This window comes from Vicia villosa, linkage group LG6, assembly GCF_029867415.1.
Source record: "Vicia villosa cultivar HV-30 ecotype Madison, WI linkage group LG6, Vvil1.0, whole genome shotgun sequence".
Classification (NCBI taxonomy): domain Eukaryota; kingdom Viridiplantae; phylum Streptophyta; class Magnoliopsida; order Fabales; family Fabaceae; genus Vicia; species Vicia villosa.
This window is the reverse complement of record NC_081185.1, coordinates 129,175,397-129,198,895: the sequence shown is the minus strand read 5'-3', so window position 1 is coordinate 129,198,895 and position 23,499 is coordinate 129,175,397. Positions and strand designations below refer to the sequence as shown.

Sequence of the window (23,499 nt, the reverse complement as noted above, 5' to 3'; positions counted from 1 at the left end):
ACATCCAACTGCTCTAACTCATCAAAACTCTCTGTCAGTCCAGCAAATAGCTTGTCTCTCTCTTTTCCTCCTAGTGTCACTACTGAAAATCCCAAGCAGTCTTCAGTCCAACAGTCCAATAGAAACACCACCTATGAACCTTTGGTTATACCTGATACCCCTGAGCAACAACACATCAATATTGATGCTGACAATCAAACTCAGGTTAGCCATCATGACCAGTCCAGTCCCAGTCATGCTATTGGTCAGTCTGCCCAAAGTACTGCATCAAGGTCTATAAACAAAAGTACTCCTACCAGTGCTACTATCTCAGCATATGGAGATGTACTGCTGGACAATAACCAGAACTTCAGTCCCTCTGAACACAATAATTCTGTGGATCAAAATAAAAACCCCCATGTACCAGAGGTGCTGCACCATTCAGAGGGCTATCCCACAGATATATCACCATAAGGTGAGACAAATCTACAAACTAACCAAAATTCAAGTAACTCAACCCTTGATGCCCCTCACATCCCCAAGTTCACAACCAGTCAACAGACTTCTAAGACACCTCCTGCTTCAGTCAGTCCTGTGTCTACTTCATCTCTCTCTCCCTCAATTAAGTCCAGTAGAGCTATAGAGCCTCTTGTGGAGAATGCTCACCCCATGCTCACTAGAGCTAAGACAGGGCATTCCAAACCCAAAGCCCTTCTTGCTCACACAGAAGTGGAACCAACTAGTGTTAAACAAGCAATGTCCAAACCTGAATGGCTTCAAGCTATGAAAGATGAGTACAATGCTCTCCTGATCAATAACACTTGGACACTCACTAAATTACCACCTGACAGAACCCCTGTAGGTTGCAAATGGGTATTCAAAATTAAAGAAAATGCAGATGGCTCTATACTTAAACACAAAGCCAGGTTGGTAGCAAAAGGTTTTCATCAGGAGCATGGGTTTGATTACACTGAAACATTCTCTCCTGTTGTAAAACCAACAACTATCAGGGTAATTCTTACTCTAGCTATCACCTACAAATGGGACATTCAACAAATAGATATCAATAATGCTTTTCTGAATGGTAGTCTGAAAGAAGATGTCTATATGGTACAGCCTCCAGGTTTTGTGAGTAGTGACAAGAACATGGTATGCAAACTGAATAAGGCTATCTATGGTCTTAAACAAGCACCACGAGCCTGGTATGAAAAGCTTACTCAAGCCTTACTTCAATTTGGTTTTTCTTCTTCAAAATGTGACACTTCATTATTTGTGTACTATAAGCAAGGGGTTACTCTTTATGCTCTGGTCTATGTAGATGATATTCTACTTACAGGTTCCAGCTCTTCTCTCATACATGATCTTATTAGTAAACTGCACAGCAGGTTTTCACTGAAGAAACTTGGTAAACCCAAGTACTTCCTTGGCATTGAAGTTCTCTTCTGCAACAATGGCTCTATGATATTGACACAGTCAAAATACATTCAAGACCTTCTAGCAAGAGCAAATATGTCAGCTGCCAATGGAGTACCTACTCCCATGCTTAGCACTTGCAAATTGAGCAAACATGGCACTGATCTCATGTCAGATCCTCAACAATACAGATCCATTGTAGGAGCTCTACAATATGTTACTCTAACAAGACCAGACATCGCATATAGTGTGAATAAAGCTTGCCAATTCATGGCAAATCCTCTGGACACTCATTGGGCTATGGTTCGAAGGCTTCTTAGGTATCTTAGTGGCACGTTTCAGTATGGTCTGCTTCTATCACCATCTGCCTCAGCTCCAAAATTTTCCATTCGTGCTTACAGTGACTCAGATTGGGCAAGCGACCCAGATGACAGACGTTCCACCTCAGGATCGTGCCTCTATTTTGGTTCAAATCTCGTTGCCTGGAGTTCCAAGAAGCAGACACTTGTGGCTCGTTCAAGCACTGAAGCTGAATATAGAGCTCTAGCTCACTCTACTGCTGAATTATCATGGTTAGAATCTCTTAATGAGCTCAGGATTCCATTTCATGTTCCAGTTCTGTTATGCGTGTCATACCCCAAAATTTGCCTTCCATATTCCATTTACAATGATTCAAAATCCAAAACCAACCCCCATGATTAATTTATTTTATTTGATATTTTATTAGATTTTTTTTATTCATTAAAATATGTTTTTTATCAAATAATTGAAAAAATATGAAAGGATTTGGTTATGATTTGGTTTCCAATCAAAATTACTCTCTAAATGACACATATTGAATGCAAAATTCGTGTAAAGAATGATTGGCATGAGATTGAGTTCAAAAAAATCAATTTTAGAAAGATTTGGAATCATATTTGGACCAAGAATCATTCTATGGATTTATCAAGATTGTATCCATATTTGATACCCTAATTGAGTCCACTATATATGCCATACAATCCTTATTCACGAGGGAGGGTTTTTGGCAAACAAAACTCTGTTGTGAGGCACAAAAAGAAAACGTGAAACAAAGAGAGGAAGGGAGAAGAGTTTCACACGGATTCAGGCCAAACAAGACGTTAATATTGATTCCTGGATGCTTCTTGAGTGAGAATCAACTTCCATAGTCGACCAAAACGATCTGGAACCTACTGCAATTTTCACGTTTTTTCTCTCAAATATTCTTGGATTTGAATTTGTTCATAAACGCATTATAAATCATGTTTGAGGGTATAAATGTATTCATAATCTTGTTTGCAAACTATCTGGGCTGTTTAATTTGATTTTCATTGCAGATTGGGGAATCCACCATTGTTAGGGTTTAAAGGATTGAAATTGGGATTTTTCCATGGAGGTGAAATTAGCCCGAGTTAATGGTACCATGGTGTTCATAACATGATTTACAATCGATCCATGCCTTTAGAATTTATTTATTGGTGGTATTCTGTGAGATTCAAATTTGCAGGGATGACCATGGTTGTTCACGAACAGCTACGACGAAGAAGCATCAGCACCGCGCGCGTCTGTTTGGATTTTAAAATTTGGCTCGTTTGTTTTTTATATATGATAGCTTTGTGTCTGAGTTTTAATAAGATACGAGTGCAGCGCAGTTGGCTTTACACCGAGACCTGCATCCAAGTGGTTGTGAGTTCGAATCCCGGCCACAACGCTTATTTTTTCCATTTGCAAATTATATGAATTCAGTGTTGCGCGCTCACGCAAGCCTATGATGCGTCGTTGCCTTTCCACCACCAGATCGCAGCCTAAGAAGATCCAGCGTCTCAGAATATGTTGGTGCACCATGGACACTCAGGATGCACCCACACACAAACAGGCGCCCAGGTTTTTTAGTATTTTCAATATTTGTTTATTTGTTTATTTTATTTTGTTAAATCATTTAATTGAACTTGTTATATATAATTTGATTTAAAAATTGAATTATTAATTAAATTAGGGTTAGGATTATTATTAGGGTTAGAATTATTTTCCTCGACTTTTCGAGTTAATTTATTTAACTATTTTAAATAATTATAAATCACAACAACCCTAGAAAAGTGGTAAGTATTAGGGTTCGCTCCATCCCATTTAGCCAAATATCAAAGATATTAGGATTTAATTTATTATTCGTTTCGACCGTATTAATCGGTTGCGATGGGTAATAATCGATTATTTAATTAATATAATTCAAATACATAATATTTGGCTAAAGGGTTTCAACCATCGTATTGGTTGCGATGATTAGCCTATTTCCTTTATTCTAATTCATTATCATTTTTAATCGAATCAATCGATTACGAAGGGTAATGATATAAATTAAATCATTAAAACTTCTAAAAAATACTATAATTCATTATTAGTGATAATCGAATCAATCGATTAAAATTGGTGATGATACAACTATTAATCTGTTAACTATGGTAATTGAATCAATCGATTATCGCGGTTAATAGTACAAATTAAAATCAGGGTTGTACGCCCAAATTCTAAAACACTCAAAACACTTTTCAAACCTTTCAAAACCACAAACTACGGATTTTCATCCTTATTCAAAACTACGATAGGCCATTCAAAAAGCCTTAAAACCACTTCATCTCAAATTCAAATTCTAAGGCGTACAATCCTGTCCCCGAACTATGTTGACTCTGATTCTCCTTAAGGAGATACGTAGGCACTTGGATAACCAAGGCGAGTCCCCTTCCCAAAAATCTTAATTTTTCCCCTTCTCATTTCCTTAGCTATTAACCTCTCTAATTTTGCTATAAACCTTTACCTTAGATTCAAAGCCAATAGGAAAGGGTTGAGGGTGCCTAACACCTTCCCTCGACCTGAATATAGTATCTTACCCTGATCTCTTAATTGCATAGGTTTCCTATTCGCCTTGGTAGAATAGGTGGCGACTCTCTAAGCTATAAATTTTTAGGCAGGTTGCTACAGCTGGCGACTCTGCTGGGGACAACTTAAATGGTGAATACTATGCTCCTATAGGTCTTAGGTTTTGGCAGGGTTTAGGTTCGACAACTTTTTAGGGTTTGGCTAATTCGCCTTTTTTAGGGTTTGTAATTATTTTTTTTAATTTTTTTTAAAAAAAAATTTGTTTATTTATTTTTTATCTAAAAAATATTTAATTGTTTATAATATGTTTATATTTAATTGTTTATGTTAATATATTTATATTTAAGTGCCTAATTGTCATATTTTTATATGCACTGCTGACATATTATGTAATGTTAAAACCCTAAGTGTGGGAGTTAACCTTGAGATCAATAGGGGAGTATGAATCGCCTACGAGTCTCATTTATAACTCCACTCGGAGTGGGTTGAGTATTCGGAAATGTCCAAAACGAGGCTTGACTTTGTTGAGGGTAGGACTGGATACTTGGCTGATCTCTCCGAGAACCTACCCCAAAAATTCGAACCTCATGGATAAAATGAGTTGTTCTAAAATCCGAAGAGACAAAAAGTCTCGGAGGTTACGAACGACCCCATGAGACCTTCTAGAACCCCCCTATAAAAAGGTTGGCTCCCAAGAGCCGCTACGTCGAACCTATGAACTTATGTGATTATGTGCAATATGTATATATATGTGTTGATCATTATTTTTTTATTTATTATTCCTTTTTCCATTCATCATACATCATGGGCATTCTTGCATCATATTTTATTCAAAAAGAAAGAAAAAAAGATATCATACATATCATGCATGGCATACACATCATTTTCATGGCATTAAGAGAAGATTTCTCTTCTATCTCCAGAACAAGGGACCATTGGGAAGGATAACCTAACATCCCGACCGTCTTATCAAACAAGGTTTCAGCAAAAGAGATCAATGGATCAGCTGGAACAAAATCAAGCCGCCCCTCGTGGAGACGTGGATCAACTTAAGGTTAGTATGGAGGAGGTTAAAGGAGGTATGGCTCAGATGCTAGAATTCATGAAGGCCCTCCTGGATAAACAAGAAAAAGCTAAAGAGGTTCAGTCTGGGGATACCCTAGTTCAGGATGAGATCCCTAACGATGAAAACCCGCTGCTAGGATTTGTTTCAGGCTTTGGCCCAGCTAAGGATAAATCTCAGGCCCGATCTGTCAGGAGAGCTATTCAGTTCCAAGAGAAAGGAGAGACCTCCCAAGAAGGATTTGTCCCCACTCCACAAACGAAAGGGACAACCCGCACAGTTCGCATTCCTGCTAGCAATGTCCCTAGGGATGATGATTACCTGGATCTACAATACGGAGTGCAAGAGGTGGACAACACAGACCAAACACCTCAGACATAACAGTCTATCCCTAACTCTGGGGAAGACTCCAAGGACAGTGAACAAATCAAGGTGGCTAGAAGAAGGATTTCTTAGATCATTAGTTTTGTTTTCATTCTCAATTTCTTTCCGTTTGTTTAAACATTAGTCTTATGACATATGCTATGTACTTTACAACAATCATTAATGCATTGCTTACGTTTGTCTTGATTCATTCCTAGTGTTCTCACTATATTTAAAACTGTGTTTTTACTCGGTTTTCTTCTTTGTGATATTCAACTCTCGATTAAAGTCGTACACCTTTAGAGGGAGAATGACGAAAACGATACCACAATTTCATACACTACGCTTTCGAACAGACCGTGTTGACGATGTACAGGCATTTGTTCAATTCCTAAATAAGGGAGATATAAGGATGTTAGTCCCTCGTCAACCCCTTTGAGCCTAAAGAAGTGGGAGTTTTCCTTCATATAAAATAAAACCCTTCATATATAACCTGGGGTAGGGTAGCTGCTCAGTTAACTTAATCATTCCAAATTGTTCCTTTGAACATAATCGCTGATGGTTCTCCGTCATCAATTAAGTCTGGCAGTCAATGTCCGCAAAGAAAAAGAAAGCAATATAAGGGCCTGCTAAGTCAAAACCTATTAAGGATACTTAGGCAAAATTGGGGCATCCCGCTGACTGTAGTTTTAAAACAAACAGTTCAGGCAAAGTTGAAAAGAGGTCACTACATACCCTCACAAAAGAAAAGAAAGGAGGATGATTGCCTTTGCAAAGTAAACTTCTGTTTTTTTGAACCATCATAAATGCCAATGTCATAATTCCCAAAGTCTTTTGGAGCCTAAACGCATAGTCAACTGAGCATAGGACTGGAGAACATCACGAAGATGGGGATGGGTACAAATGAACTTTGAGCCTCTATCTTTTGTTTCTTTAAACCGTGAACCAGGCCACATTACAACCCTTAAAAGTCCTAACTGAAGCATGGTTAGTTCGAAAGCATACCGTTACCAAAGGTATCCCGACTCCTTAAGGTCTACTATAACTCTTGAGTTGATATCACTTTCTTACAAAAAAAAACTTCGTTTTACTCAAAAAATGTTTTTAAACTTTCAAGACAGACATATGCATTCGCATCTTATGAATTTCATTACAAAGTACACTTGTCTATATAGATTTAAATGTTAACATCAGGGAGAAGTTGCATGGGGCATGGTTAATGGCTAAAAATCCTACTGACTGACGAAGTTGCTTTAAAAACTCGTCAAAAGAAGAAACATCCCTTACTCATGACTGGGATGGCTAATGTGTACACATGGCATAACTCGTCATTATCCCATTTACATGGGGCAATCTAATCAAGATCCATTGGAATCTCTCAAGGACGCTGAATAGCCCATGGGGCAAGTCCATTACCTAGGGGCATGTTTCAAAGGTCACTCAGTATTAGATGGTGTCAATGCCAGTCTCACATCCTTTCCAGGAACCTTTATAGGATACTTTTCAATCGGTCCATGTAGTCTTCTTTAAGACTGTTCAAATACTTTTTACCCTTTCTAGGAGCCTTTTCAGACAGTCTTTTAAAAGACCCACCTTCTTATCCTTTCTATTTTCAAACCCTTTCAAACAGTCTTCTCTAAGACATATTCCTCACTAAGAACCTTTTCTAGGTAGTCTTCGGTAAGACATCTCTTAACTTTTTCAGTTAGTCTTTTTAAGACATATTCAAACTTCTCTTATACTTCCAAAAACCTTGTCCAACTTTGTTTAAAGTACAGAGTCTTCTCTAAGACAGTTCACCATCCTTTCTAGAGTGATCTTCTTCAAGATGTCTTTCCCTAAGTTTTGTTTAAAACACCACAAAAAAAAATAGTCTTTATCCTCTATAGGAATATTTTTGACCCTCTGCTCAAACACATCCCTTCGAGCTTTGTTTAAAGCGCAGTCTTGTTTAAGACAATTTCCCATTCTTTCCAAGGACCTCTTCAGGTAATCTTACAAAAGACATCATCTCATTCTGAGCACTCAGCAAATCACTGTCCGTCGGGCGCAACCGAAACGCATGACTCACTCCGAAAAGCATCTGCTTCACATCCAACACTTACAATCAAGAATCCTATTGACTAGGGGCATTCCTTTTCAAGAATTCAAACACTGGGGCAATGCATATCAGGCAAGACATGGTGGAACTCGAGTTCTCTCTAAAGGTTCCTCCTTCAGATTAAAGGGCACGTCTCTCAAAATTTCTGATATTCGGGAGGTCACACTGGCATCATACAAAGAGCATTGTTGCATAATTGATCTTCCCACGCTTGTACTATTTACATCCCGCAGTGTGGGATAGGCATACATGCATAATTCTCATTTATTTTGAGAATCTCATTACATGACACATGCATCATGACATTGCATAAAACTAACACGGCCTTTCAGGTCACTTCATAATCAAGAGGATGTTATCATCACATTACAGCACCAATACGATCGTATCGACGATTTAATCTCAACATATACAAGTCTAATACCTCATTCCAAGTCTTTCTTCAAAGACAATCCAGAAGCAACCAAAGAATTTCTTACCTCTCCAGGTAGTCTTGTCCAAGACAACTATCCTAATCTTTCCAAGCAGTCTTGTTTAAGACATATCCTAACCTTTCTAGGTAGTTTTGTTTAAAATATTTCATAGCCTTTATAGGAACCTGTCTAGGTAGTTTTGTTTAAAACGTATCGCGTCCTTTATAGGAACCTTTCTAGGTAGTTTTGTTTAAAACATATTGTTTCCTTTATGGGAACCTTTCTAGATAGTTTTGTTTAAAACATATCGTTCCCTTTATAGGAACCTCTCTAGGTAAGTCTTGTTTAAGATATCCCGTATCCTATCTAAGAGCCTTTCCAGGTGAGTCTTGTGTAAGACGTAACACACCATTTCCAAAAACTGTTCTAGGTTAGTCTTGTTTAGGACATATCATTCCTTTCTAGGTAATCTTTTTAAAGACATGTATCCAGTCCCTCCTTATCCTCTCCAGGAGCCTCTATAGGTCAGTCTTGTTTGAGACATATCCAAGTTAACCTTATAGTCTTATTTAAGGCGTATCGTATCATTTCCGAGAACCTTCCAGGTGAGTCCTGTTTAAGACGTACCATAACCTGTCTAGGTAGTTTTGTTTAAGACATCCCATATCCATTCCAAAAGAACCTCTCCAGGTTTCATATCTTTTTAGTAGCCTTTCTAGGTGAGTCTCATTTAAGACATATCATGCCTCTCTAGGTAGCCTTTTTAAAATGTTTATCCAAACTTTTCTGAGACACACCTAGTTCTTTTAAAGAACTCCTCAGTTAGTCTTCTCCAAGACATTCTTCCTAAGCATTGTTCAAAGCCTAAGCTTCTTCGCATCAACCTTCGATACACCCTATTCAGGAACCTCTTCAGGTAGTCTTATGTAAGACATTACTCTGTGTCTTTTCAGATACAATCAAATGATCCAGGTATGAAAAGCATATGCTTTAGACAAATAGCCTGCCAGGTAAATGGGTGGCATCTATAAGCCCATCTCCCGCGGAACTCCTTCCCTACACAAGCAAATTTCAGGGCATTTCAGTGTCCAATCATCTTCTACCTCTTCAGGTTCAAGAAGATTGAACAGGGGCAGCTGTCATACCCCAAAATTTGCCTTCCATATTCCATTTACAATGATTCAAAATCCAAAACCAACCCCCATGATTAATTTATTTTATTTGATATTTTATTAGATTTTTTTTATTCATTAAAATATGTTTTTTATCAAATAATTGAAAAAATATGAAAGGATTTGGTTATGATTTGGTTTCCAATCAAAATTACTCTCTAAATGACACATATTGAATGCAAAATTCGTGTAAAGAATGATTGGCATGAGATTGAGTTCAAAAAAATCAATTTTAGAAAGATTTGGAATCATATTTGGACCAAGAATCATTCTATGGATTTATCAAGATTGTATCCATATTTGATACCCTAATTGAGTCCACTATATATGCCATACAATCCTTATTCACGAGGGAGGGTTTTTGGCAAACAAAACTCTGTTGTGAGGCACAAAAAGAAAACGTGAAACAAAGAGAGGAAGGGAGAAGAGTTTCACACGGATTCAGGCCAAACAAGACGTTAATATTGATTCCTGGATGCTTCTTGAGTGAGAATCAACTTCCATAGTCGACCAAAACGATCTGGAACCTACTGCAATTTTCACGTTTTTTTTCTCAAATATTCTTGGATTTGAATTTGTTCATTATAAATCATGTTTGAGGGTATAAATGTATTCATAATCTTGTTTGCAAACTATCTGGGCTGTTTAATTTGATTTTCATTACAGATTGGGGAATCCACCATTGTTAGGGTTTAAAGGATTGAAATTGGGATTTTTCCATGGAGGTGAAATTAGCCCGAGTTAATGGTACCATGGTGTTCATAACATGATTTACAATCGATCCATGCCTTTAGAATTTATTTATTGGTGGTATTCTGTGAGATTCAAATTTGCAGGGATGACCATGGTTGTTCACGAACAGCTACGACGAAGAAGCATCAGCACCGCGCGCGTCTGTTTGGATTTTAAAATTTGGCTCGTTTGTTTTTTATATATGATAGCTTTGTGTCTGAGTTTTAACAAGATACGAGTGCAGCGCAGTTGGCTTTACACCGAGACCTGCATCCAAGTGGTTGTGAGTTCGAATCCCGACCACAACGCTTATTTTTTCCATTTGCAAATTATATGAATTCAATGTTGCGCGCTCACGCAAGCCTATGATGCGTCGTTGCCTTTCCACCACCAGATCGCAGCCTAAGAAGATCCAGCGTCTCAGAATATGCTGGTGCACCATGGACACTCAGGATGCACCCACACACAAACAGGCGCCCAGGTTTTTTAGTATTTTCAATATTTGTTTATTTGTTTATTTTATTTTGTTAAATCATTTAATTGAACTTGTTATATATAATTTGATTTAAAAATTGAATTATTAATTAAATTAGGGTTAGGATTATTATTAGGGTTAGAATTATTTTCCTCGACTTTTCGAGTTAATTTATTTAACTATTTTAAATAATTATAAATCACAACAACCCTAGAAAAGTGGTAAATATTAGGGTTCGCTCCATCCCATTTAGCCAAATATCAAAGATATTAGGATTTAATTTATTATTCGTTTCGACCGTATTAATCGGTTGCGATGGGTAATAATCGATTATTTAATTAATATAATTCAAATACATAATATTTGGCTAAAGGGTTTCAACCATCGTATTGGTTGCGATGATTAGCCTATTTCCTTTATTCTAATTCATTATCATTTTTAATCGAATCAATCGATTACGAAGGGTAATGATATAAATTAAATCATTAAAACTTCTAAAAAATACTATAATTCATTATTAGTGATAATCGAATCAATCGATTAAAATTGGTGATGATACAACTATTAATCTGTTAACTATGGTAATTGAATCAATCGATTATCGCGGTTAATAGTACAAATTAAAATCAGGGTTGTACGCCCAAATTCTAAAACACTCAAAACACTTTTCAAACCTTTCAAAACCACAAACTACGGATTTTCATCCTTATTCAAAACTACGATAGGCCATTCAAAAAGCCTTAAAACCACTTCATCTCAAATTCAAATTCTAAGGCGTACAATCCTGTCCCCGAACTACGTTGACTCTGATTCTCCCTAAGGAGATACGTAGGCACTTGGATAACCAAGGCGAGTCCCCTTCCCAAAAATCTTAATTTTTCCCCTTCTCATTTCCTTAGCTATTAACCTCTCTAATTTTGCTATAAACCTTTACCTTAGATTCAAAGCCAATAGGAAAGGGTTGAGGGTGCCTAACACCTTCCCTCGACCTGAATATAGTATCTTACCCTGATCTCTTAATTGCATAGGTTTCCTATTCGCCTTGGTAGAATAGGTGGCGACTCTCTAAGCTATAAATTTTTAGGCAGGTTGCTACAATGCGACAATCTCAGTGCAGTGATGGTTTCACACAACCCGGTTCTGTATGCTAGAACAAAGCACATTGAGCTCGATATCCACTTTGTTAGAGAAAGAGTAGTAGCTGGAAATATGAAGATACAACATATCCCAGCTGCAACACAAATTGCCGACACCCTCACCAAACCTCTAGGCACAAATGCTTTTCAAGATCTGCGAAACAAACTGAAAGTTGTTCATGTTAAGCACTACTGTTCAGTTTGAGGGGGGGTGTTAGAGTATATTTTATAAGGGGGGTTAACTTAGTTAACCAACCTTGTGTAGGCCCAATAAGAATGTACTCGTTTAGCCCATCTCTTGTATCAACTTCATTATATAGTTCTGCACTATTCCATTGGAATAGTAAGAGTGAATAATAAACTTTACACAGAGTGTAAATAGTGATTGTAATGCTTTTACATGAATCAGAGATTCAAGAATAATATTCAATCACCAAACTTTAATAGACGTCAACCATAAACTATTGAAAAATTATATGACATATAATCATTATATAATATTGTAGTTTTAGGAATATTTATTAGAATTTAATTAATATACATTTTTAAATAATATTTCATACTAGAATTAGAGTTTGTTACAATTACTTGAAGTTTTCTATGTGCAGTAGAGAGGCGGATGACCTGCAAAAATAACATTCTAACGCTCAAGTTACTAAGCGGTAAAAACTGTATTCTCTTAATTAAATAGGAGAATTAGTCAGCAACCGAACGCGTATGATGGAGCGTGAGATGTGGCTAGCCGTCATATCAATATGGACGTCAGTGATAGCACGTGCGGGGAGGATTACTCTCTTGGTGTGGAAAAGGGCCCCTTATTCAGAGCCAAACATTGCCCTTCATCATTATTGTATTTCCAAATCTTTAGGCCTTATGGGCGGCCCGCGAGGGTTTGCAACATGTGTCTTTGCACGACCGCACAGTCTAGGGACATAGAGCTTTTTGATGGGACGTTGTCACTCTTAGACATAAGCACATTAAATGTTTCTCTTGTAATATGTAACATGATGTTGTGAATGGTTGATATGTCTCTCTACGATAATTAGTAATAATATTTCTCCTTCTTTTAGGGCACTCAAGTGCTTTTTGAATCATTTCAAGAAAAATCTCCATTGTTGGTAGTGCAAAGTGATAGTTTGATTTTCAGTGCTCAAATAGGGTATATAAGTCTTTCAAAGCGTCATTTTTCCTTTTATGTTGTTATTGAAATGCAAAATAGAGTGTTTTTAATCTTTATCGTTCCTTGCTAGAAACGTTTTTGTTTCAAGCATTGGATCAAGTTCAGGCGAATTCATTTGTTGGCATTGACCTTGCATGTATGATTGTTCTTTTCACCGAGTTCCAACGTATAAATTCATGCCCTAGCTTTTGTTCGACTTCTATAAGGTTTCTAAGATAACGAGTTTTTGAGCTTTCTTGCTTACTGGCTACACTGTACATGCACTTGTTTTCTGTTACAACATATTTAATAATGGTTATCGTGTCAAATTTGACCAAGAAGGATGTTAGGGAAGTTTTAGATGATTGGGTGGGTCCAACGTCTAACTAGGGAGTGTTCCCCTGGGATGAAGATAAAAGGGCCTACAGTCAATAGGATAGGTGCATGATCCCTTTGCAAAAATTTATATTCTCTCTCATTGATTATAGTCACCCCTTCAATGAGTTTGAAGTTGGTGTATTGAACCACTTGATAATTTCCCCTTCATAATTACATCTAATGAGTTGGGAATTTGTCAAAGTTTTCCAGCACTTGTGCGAATATAAGGGGCGAGTCGTTATTGACGTTGTTCTTCCATCTTTTCAAAACTCAAAATAACTTCAACCATGCAAGTGGATCCGATATGCTTTCTCAAAGGAAAAACATATGGTATTTCAAGTCTTATTCTGATAGTGTGAAACATTTCAAGGATCGCTTTTCTTGGTCACTTCCCTTAGTCGGGAGGCGCATGCGAAGATATGTCACTTAGAGCCTGGTCCTTCACCCTCGTGCACAAATGTCTTTCACAAATACTAGACTCAGACACTACTTGATAAGGGTTGTAATGTATCGCAAAAAAGAGGATGACATGTCCCAGAATAAGTTATACTTGAAAAACAAGTTGACGGATTTCTGTCAGGAGCTTGGTTATGTTGGTGGAGTTGTCCCATTATGTGTTAAAAAACTGATAAAAAATGTGCATTCATGCCTATTGGGTGGTGGATGCCAAACCGAAGGAGGAAAGGAAAAAATATTTTGTAAGTGGCCCCAGGGTTTTGTCTTTTCCGTTTCATTTTCTTAATCCTTTTCTAATATCCCATTTTTAACTATGTAGAGGCAATAAGGAGCGAGGATGCTATGAGGCGATTACATAAAGAACTTTGAGTTGCAGGTGCTGTGGTCAGAATTTTAAGAACACCTTTCACTAGGGGGCTTCTACCTTGGGAACGCCTTCTGGTCCAATTAATGGGTAGGTCGTTCAAATTATCCATCTTTTATCTCGGTATGAATTTCAGGATTTTGTTGATAGAGTTATGGCAGATAAAATCTTGCCATCCCCATGGAAGGGTGCTGGAAATGTTGTCATTCATCCCAAAATTTAAAGAGATTTAAGTTAAGAGACATGTTCATAAACATCCCTAGATTAGGTACGAAAGAGGGGGGAGTTTCTACTCTAGTGAAGTTTAACCCTGTGTTTCTAGCTCGTCTTAACCTGAGTACTTATAGAGTAATTCGATTTTCAGTTTCTGGTGAAGATTACACTTATTTATCGGGTCTTTCTCAAGAAGCTAGGTAAAGGGAGTTGACCAAATTGGATTATCTTACTCATTAGGCGTCATCTATTTGGGCATTCGGTTCTGTTGGCCAGAGAGTGACTTTTTTACTCGATCAACTTTGTCAAGAGAGGGAGAAGGTCACAAAACGGCTCAACAACCCCAAAGTCAAGCAGAACTAGTATATGGAGGATATATGGGATCATTCTAATTCATTCTTTACTATGGAGGTTTTCATGGATCCTTTGGAGTACCTCGACACTCTGGTTTAAAAGGTGACACTCTGGTTCATACATCATTCTAATTCATTTATGCGATGTATGAAAAGAATCTTTCTCTCTCTAAGAAGCTAGAAAAATTGTCGCAAGAAGGTTTTTCCGTTGCAAAGGATTTCATTAAGAGTACTTTGAAGAAGGTAGAAAATTTTTATCCTACCGTGCCTTTTTTCCAAAACCGAGTTTGTCTTAATTAGGCCAATGAGATCAGGAAGGTGGTTTCCTTGGAAGACTAGTGTGTCCATTTTTTTATCGGGATGATTGTACATGTCAAATATGCAATTTTTGGATTTTTTGTCTAGTAATGTATATATCCTTCCATTCATTATTTATTCATATTTTATCTGATTTGTGGCGTTGTTTCTGGTCTCGAGTTTTCTTCTCTATGACTCAACTTTCCCTCAGAGTTTATGCTCGAAGTTCATTGAATGCCTTTAGGGACGGTTCCCGACTAAGGGTCGGTACCTCTTCATATGCCTCTAGGTGAAAACCTGGACTAAGGTTGAAGAATTGGCGAACCCGCCGCAAAAAATATAGTGTCTAACTACCAAGACGGGGGGTGAGCCACTTATTTTCCATTTTGAGGATTGTTTTCGTTGTGTGTGTGTATGGGTGTGTCTGTGTGTTGGCATCATGGGGTTTTGATTGCTTTTGTCATATTCATGTGGCGTTTGTGACAATACCCCCGAGTCTTTGTGATGAGGCTTTGGTCTTTTAGTCTTACCCCAAACTCATAATCCCTTTCATAATCAAAAAGAAAAAAATATAGTTTTGTTGAAATTTCTTCTTTCTTTAGTCAAGCAATCACGATACACTATAATGACGAATAATTTCTTTTTACAAAATAAATTTTTAAATAACCAGGTGGCAATCCACCATTTGTTGACCACGAGAAATCATGGTAGTTATCTTCGTCATTGTCTGGGTTAGTCATTTCCACTTGTTTGGTCGGGGAAGATTCGTTTTTCTTCCAAAAGGTTGGATAGTCTTGTCTTTCAGTTGCCCGATCAAGGAGGCTACATTGAACTCCATAGATTTGCCATTGGCTTATTCCAGGTCTTGTTTCAATGCGTTGTAGATCCTATTGGCTCCAAAAAATTTGGCGCTTATCGTCACCGACTCATCATGGATATTGTGGTACTTCTGCTTGAAGTGGATTAGGAAAGACACTGCATCCGAAGTCCTTGTTAAGGACCAACCTATTATGTAGTTGTAGACACTTCTCCATAAAACTATTGGGAATTGGGAATCAATGGTCTTGGTATCCTTTCCTTCTCCCAAGGTAACCATCGGCTCTATGTATCCCTAAGGACGAGTTACCGTGCTCTTAAAGGCATGTAGGTCAGACCTTTTGTAGGGCCAGCACTTTTCCTTCTTTAGGCTCATCTTCTCAAAGAGGTTCGAGTGCATGATGTTAAAAGAGCTACCTCCATCAATCAGAACTCTGGACACGTCAAAGGTGGAAATAGTGGCCTTTATTACCAAAGAAAATATTCATTTGGTATTCCCCATATCTTCTCACTATCACAGAATATGAGGATTTTCCTTTCTAGGTTTGTGGATGGAGTACTTACGTTCTTCTTGTTGATGACTGTCAACTCAACAATCTTCCTCTTCATTGTCTTCTTGGAAGGGTTGCTTTCCCTCGAGGAGCCTCCAATAATGGAAGTGATTTACTGGTGCTTCCTCTTACACCCTTCATCTTCTCCATTACTCATATTTTTTCTTTGCTTTTGGCCATGACTTCAACAATTTTCTTGGGGGATTGCTTTCTCTTTGGAGAGTTTTCCTGGTACATTGTTATGTCCTTGGTATACTCAGACATTTACCCTTTTTAATTATCCCTTCAATTGAATCCTTTAGTTGGATGCAATTGTTGGTATTGTAATTATGACTCTTATTGAAACATGAATATTTGAATATGCTTGTCCGAGTAGACTCCTTAATTGGGTACGCGTTCCTTATATCGGCTTCTTTGAACTTAGTGTTTGCGCAGTCCTTCAAGATTATTTCCCGTGAAGTTTTCAAAGTAGTATGTGCATCTAACTTAGAGCGGGATATGCGCTTATTATCTTCCTTGGACTGTCTGGTGTCTTTTTCTGATGGTTGACTAGGTCCTGCACTTCCTGATACTCGGCTAACCCGTTAGCCAAAAGTTTCTTTTTGTAGTTGATGTAGGGTTGGACCCTACTCAACAATTTATTTAGATTATGAGCTTCAATGTGCCCTAATTTCTTTCATTAGAGCCTCATACAGACATGACTACTATGGTGAAGCGGTCAATGTATCCGTGCAAGGTTTCCTTATTACCTTGCATGATTTTTCTAAGTACAACAAGGTTAGTTGGTTGCCTCTTCATGGTGGTGACATAGGTGGTGAAAGCTTTGCATTTGTGCTAAGAGTTTATGCTTACATGGTAGAAACCTGTACCAGGCCACAACTAATTCGATCAGGGTTAGTGCAAAGAATTTGCACTTTATGGCTCCGTCAGTGTTATAGTAATCTAGTCGACTGTATACATGCTCGACCTGTTCATCTGGATCCCCTGTCCTATTATAGATTTGGAGTTTCGATAGTTTCTCTTGTAATTTTAGGGTTCTTCTATCTAAGATGTGAGCAAACATTGGGTTTTTCTTCCGCGTTTATACGAAAGCATATTTCTCATACATTTCCGTCCTCCTAGGGCAGCAAACCTCAATAGGAGTGTTATTATCCCCTTCCTCATTTAGAACCAGGGGAAGGAGAACGGTGCATGTGTCGCTGGCAACTTGATGACTTTTGGACCTCTTATGGATCCCTTCTTGGTTCAGGAATGGCGGTTTTACGTAAGGCCTCCTCATACACAATGTTATTATTTGGATTAGCATTGTGCAAGCTATCTTCAATCCGAGTTAGCCTCTCTGCCAAGGCCTAAGAGTTCTGGTGCTGCACCATTTGGTAGACGTTTTCAATAGGTCATTGATTTCTTACGAACCAAGATTAGCTTTCAAAAGTTGAAAACCGGGAATCATTTCTCGCCCTTCCATTATAGGCAGTGGTGGAGGTTTGAACGAAAGTTTGTACAGGAGAAATTGCGATGTGCATCTGGCTAATAGATGAGGTCAAACTTCTCCATCTTCCTGCATATTAATTCAATTCAATATTAATTCCATTTTTTGATTAGACGGTAACCTTCACTACAAGAAACAAGCTCTCCAGCTGCTTAATATAGTGACGTGATTATCACGTGTTAAAATTATGGCTGTTCCGACGTGATAATCACGTCACTACATATTATATTCATAAAATATTACAGATGACATTACAATTGTGTGTGTCAGCGTTTTTATTTTAAAAAAAAAATACCGATGTGCATAACACGTCGCTAACTGGAAAAAAAATGGGCGGTGGATTTCAAATGGGGGGAGTTTGAAAATTTTGAAATTCAAACTAGCGACATTAAGTCCACGTCGCTAATAAAGTTGTCTGACTCAAACAAACAATGATTAGGCTTTTGTTGACCGTTGCCTTGGTAGCGACGTGACGTGATTTACATTTCACTATATTTGTGACATGTATATCACGTCGCTAGATGCACTATAAAAAAAGTTTGTTTTGTAGTGGCATGTTTCCCACGTCACTAATCAGTGGCATGAAAAACACGTCACAAACTTTCTCCGTTAGTTGTGTCATCCCTGCAAACCTGCTGCATGCCTGCTGTGGCAGAAATTTGAGTTGGATAGTGTGTAGGATATAGTGACGTGATTTACATGTCACTGAATAGTGACGTGAAAACTATGACACTATTAGTTTACCACCTTTCCCCCTGCGACATAGACTCTCACGTCGCAAATTTTGCGGGGTGACATGATATTCCTTTTTGTGGCGTGGGAATCACGTCGCTGGAGAGAACATTTTTTGTAGTGCTTGAATACTATGATTCAAATTCTAATGATGACATTGATTTTTGTTAAATGAATTAAAATTTTCAGACATTTCATATTTTTAATCATTTATCCCTAGAATAAAATTTATCTCTAATATTTTCTAAAGAAAATTTCTTTGCCAACCTCCCTACCTTCTAGTCCACCTCTGGTGAAAACCCCATACTACCCCTGACTTCGGAAATGCATTTTCGAAAATGCAAGAAAAAGGTGTTTTCGGAGATGCATCTCCGAAAACGCCTTTTTTCTTGAAAAAATTGTCTTATTTCGGAAGTTCATTTCCGAAAACAGCATTTCGGAAGTTCATTTCCGAAATGCTGCGCGTTATGCAGATTTATCAAAACACTCCCCCTCCCCCATTCATTTACCCTAACTCAAATAAAAAACAAGCAAAGGCGAAAATTTGTGCAAACACACTTCCAAGGTTGCATCAAGGCTCCAATCACATTGCTATACAACATTCAAAAGCCCACAAATCACTCAATTTGTAAGTTTTAAATTTGTTAGATTTATTATTCAAATGCATGTTATTTAGGGTTTCAATTGCATAAATGATATATGGACTGGTTGTTAGTAGTATTTAGGTTGTTTAGAAGCTTTTTGAATTTGTTTTATGTTTGATTTTGGGGTCTGCCATGGAAGTTGCAGAAAACTCCATCGCAGGGATGTTTCGGAAGTTCATTTCCGAAAACACCTCCATCCCAGTTTTCGGAAATGAACTTCCGAATTGTATCAGATGTTTAAATTTTTTAGTTTTTATTTTGTCTCGCATATTAATCGATTTCAATTGTTTACAGGAACATGTCAGACAACCAACCAGCACGCATCAGACAGGGTAGGGAGACCCAGACTGCGTCGGCTAGAGAGGGTAGGGAGTGTCCGTTTTAATTTGCAAGTACTTTATTTTTAACGCCTTTGTTTATTGTGCCTGTTTCTTTGAAGTTTGTGTGCATGCGTTCTGACTTCTTTGACGGCGTGTCGCTGGTTTCCAACGTCTTTGTTCTTTAATGACTTGTCTGTTTCCCAAGCGTTTTTGTCCCCTTTCTTCTTTTATAAAAGGAGGTCTCATGGACCTTTCTTTCTTCAATTTTACGCAGGAATGGGTGGCGCTAAGGGAAGAAAGGGTTCTTCAACCTCGTGCTCTCGCGGAGTGAAGGAGGTGAAGGAGAAGAAGAAGGTTTTGACTGGTTCTGCTTCTCGTCCCCTGGGGGTCCATGGCTCGGACGTGCAGGCTCAGTCTTCAGGCGTGAGAGTCATGATCAACGCTGATGGTTATGAGACTGAGTGGGATGAGGATTGGTATAATTATCTTCATTCGGAGGAGTTCGCTCGTCGGGCAGAATAACGTGTTTTTGTTTTGTTTGATGTGTATTTTGTAACGCTCGTCGGGCAGAATAACGTGTTTTTGTTTTGTTTGACGTGTTTTGTTTTGTTTTGTTTTGATTTTGGATTGTATCTTTCGCACAGTGTTTTTGGATTGGATTTATCATCTTAGTATTTTCAGTTTATCTGTTGCTTATTTTTATTTGGCGTTTGCGTTTAATTAAAATGCGAGACAGTTTAAGAAAAAACATAAAAAAAAACACAGTTTCTGCATAATTCGGAAGTTCATTTCCGAATTCACCCCCATGAGGTGTTTTCGGAAGTTCATCTCCGAAGACACCCCCATGAGGTGTTTTCGGAGATGCACTTCCGAATTGTGGAAATTTTTTTAAAAAAAAAAAAAGCGCTTCGGAAGTTCATTTCCGAAGCAGGGGTATTTTGGGATTTTCGCTGGGGGTGACCCCATAGGAAGGTGGCTAAAGAAATTTTCTTTTCTAAAAGAAATCTCTTAACACACTGCCTAATGATAAGCTCTATTAATTAATTAATTAATTAATTAATTAATTAACCTGTACAAAAAATAGTCAAAATCATTATCTTAGCACTGTGCCAACGGAAAACAATGTTTTTTCTTTTGGAATACTATTAAATAAGGAAGGAAAACGATGGTTAATAAGCACATAGAGATAGAGATTATTTCCATCAGAAAATAAATGTATTCGTACAAAAAAAAAATATTATTCAACGGAAAAAGAAAGAGAGATAATTTTAATAGATTGAGATTAGAGAGAATCTAATATAGCATAGGAAAGAGTATAGAAGGTTGTTACTTGTTGACCAAAGTAGTTATCGTAGCTTTGTAGGGTAACAATCCTTGACGTGTCCTACGACTTTTAAGGTCATTGTCAAACTTGTCTGTCATACTTGAACACATCTTTTGTCTCTTAGTTAAATGTGTTTGGACGATTATGTCCTCATTTCTTTCTCTGACCTCATGTTTGCTTCAGCATTTCGTAATAAAGCATATGGATATATGATATTAAAAAAGGTTAATAAGTGTTTTTACTATATTTAACAATCAAAAGAAATAGTGATTTTTATTTAAAAATAATGTAATTATTATTTTGAAAAGTACGTATATTTTATATTCTGTTAATGAAATTATTTTTATTTGTAGTTTTTTTTTTATAAAATACTCTTAAAAGATTTGTTATATCTTGTCCTTAAATTTAGTAATAGTAATTCCATACTTCTGCTAATGATTGCAGTAAATAAGGATAATTGTTATCAATATGGATTCACTTCTTTGTCAGTTTTTTGTGTAAGCTTCTTTGTCAGTTGATTTTTTGACTAATTGCAGACGTTTCAGGAAATTTGTAACATGATTAAATTTAAAAAAGATATTAACAAGTGCTTTAACTAATTTTTGACTTTTATGGTTAAGTAAGATCACTACTAATCTTTTTTATATGCTGCTCTCTTTCATGGTTATATATCCAATTTCTTTTTTAATGTTTGTTTAACGCCTTAGATTGCTTGTGCGCTAGGGAGTCAAAATAAGAATCGAATTTGAGACCTTCCATCAATATGTGTGAAGTTGCACTGGTATTTCAACGTTAATTTTTTTTATCTCTCCGTATCATAAGTAGGGGTGGAAATAGGCCAGGCCGATAACAGAGGCCTACAGGCTAGCCTATATAGGTTCAGGTCAGGCCACACATTATTTTTAAATAGAAAATGCCTAGGCTTTTTTATAAGCCTATTTAGTTAAAAAGGCTAGGCCTCAGGCCCTAAAAGAAGCCTTTTAAGCCTATCAGGCCGGCCTATTTAAATAAATATGAATACTTTTTTTATTATCATTATGTTATGTTTTATACTTTGAATTAAAATACATAAATAAAATTTGGTTATCTTAAAGAACTTGTAAAAATAAGATGAAAACATCTGATGAACATTGTTTTCATAAGTTCGCTTAAACAAATAGTTTTGTAAAAATTATACTAAGAGATAAGTTAGAATAAGTCAATGCAAACAAATTTTTAGTCTCTTGATCTTTTAGTTAGTTAGTCTATTTAAACATTATTTTAATTGCTTATATACATATGTCTAAAACAAATAGGCTTTTATATAGGCTAACAGGCTAACCAGGCCTTCGAAAAGGCCAGGCTCAGACCTAAAAAATAAGCCTACAACAGGCCACAGGCCAGGCTTAGGCTTCAGTTTTTTTGACAGGCCAGGCTTAGGCTTGGCAAAGCCTAGCTCGGCCCAGCCTATTTCCACCCCTAATCATAAGTGTTTTATTTATTTATTTTTTCTATGTCTTAAAATAAGTATCTCTTTAGAATACTAATATAATACTTTTTTTTTACTATTATATCCTTATTTATTAAGATTTACGCTTTTCAATTACTCAATTACCTATAATAAATAAGGATATTTTAGTAAATGATACTCCCTCCGTCTTACAATGAGTGATCCATTTAAAATAAAATGATGTCCGAAAATGAACGACCCATTTCAATTTCCAATATATTTTATCCAATTTTACACTCTAATTAATAAAAATTTCACCATTCCCAATACATGATAAGAGTACTATAGTAAAAACAATATTTTCTCTATTACTTTTACACACTCTTTTTAATCTATGTGAAATTGTGTGCTGAATCATTCATTGTGAGACGGAGGGAGTATTAATTTTATCATTAAAACTAACACATCTAATTATTTTCTTAAGAACCGCGTAGAGCTCAAATAAGACACTTATTAATAGACGGATGGAGTAAAACATTTATAAAAAAGTTTAATGACTTCTCTTGTCTTTTCTACGATTTTATGAACTTCTGTGAAGGTTAGAGAATTACTACAAAATGCAATTATTTTTAGTTTTTCTTTGAGAGTTTGGAGGGAGGGAAAAAAAGTTTATGAAAATTAATTTTTGTAAAAATATAAGAAAAATATTTGATATTTTTCAAAGAATAATTTTGTATAGAATGATAAAAAAAAATTATTCATTATTTTATTTTTAATTTTCATAATACTATAATAACTTAAAATATATTTGAAAATTTATGTAAGCCTTCTAAAACTCTCTTTCAATACCAATTTTAAGTTCTCCCAATTTATGGATTTTTTGGTATTATAATAAAAGCAAACCCTTCAAAATCCTTCTAATCAAAATTCTCTAATTCTTTCCACTCAATCATTCCCCATATTCAAAGTCTTTCTCTTCCTTCTTTTCGAAGCTCTCGAAGCTCCCAAACAGACGCTTATAATACAGGGGAAGACGGTCCACTTTAGAGCGTCACATGTTCATTGAAGTTATATTCCAGTGTTGAAGAAAGTTATATGTTTTGTGGATCCATTTTTTCTCCATACTCCTTTATTGTTGGAAGTCGAAATCATCTTAGTATCGATTCCTTATTTATTTGAAATGAGAATGGGAGTTGAAATATGTTATTTTTTTTATATATTTTTTTCGACGAGCATGATGATGTGTTACTCCT

The 23,499-nt window shown here is 36.7% G+C and overlaps 1 long non-coding RNA gene across 1 annotated transcript; it reads left to right on the top strand.

The window, feature by feature from the left end:
* Positions 1-19,101: 19,101 nt before the first annotated feature.
* Positions 19,102-19,928, top strand: LOC131612362 (uncharacterized). The gene is made up of 3 exons (XR_009287359.1): positions 19,102-19,157; positions 19,468-19,538; positions 19,768-19,928. It is a non-coding gene; the product is annotated as an uncharacterized LOC131612362 (long non-coding RNA).
* The last annotated feature ends 3,571 nt before the right edge of the window (positions 19,929-23,499 follow it).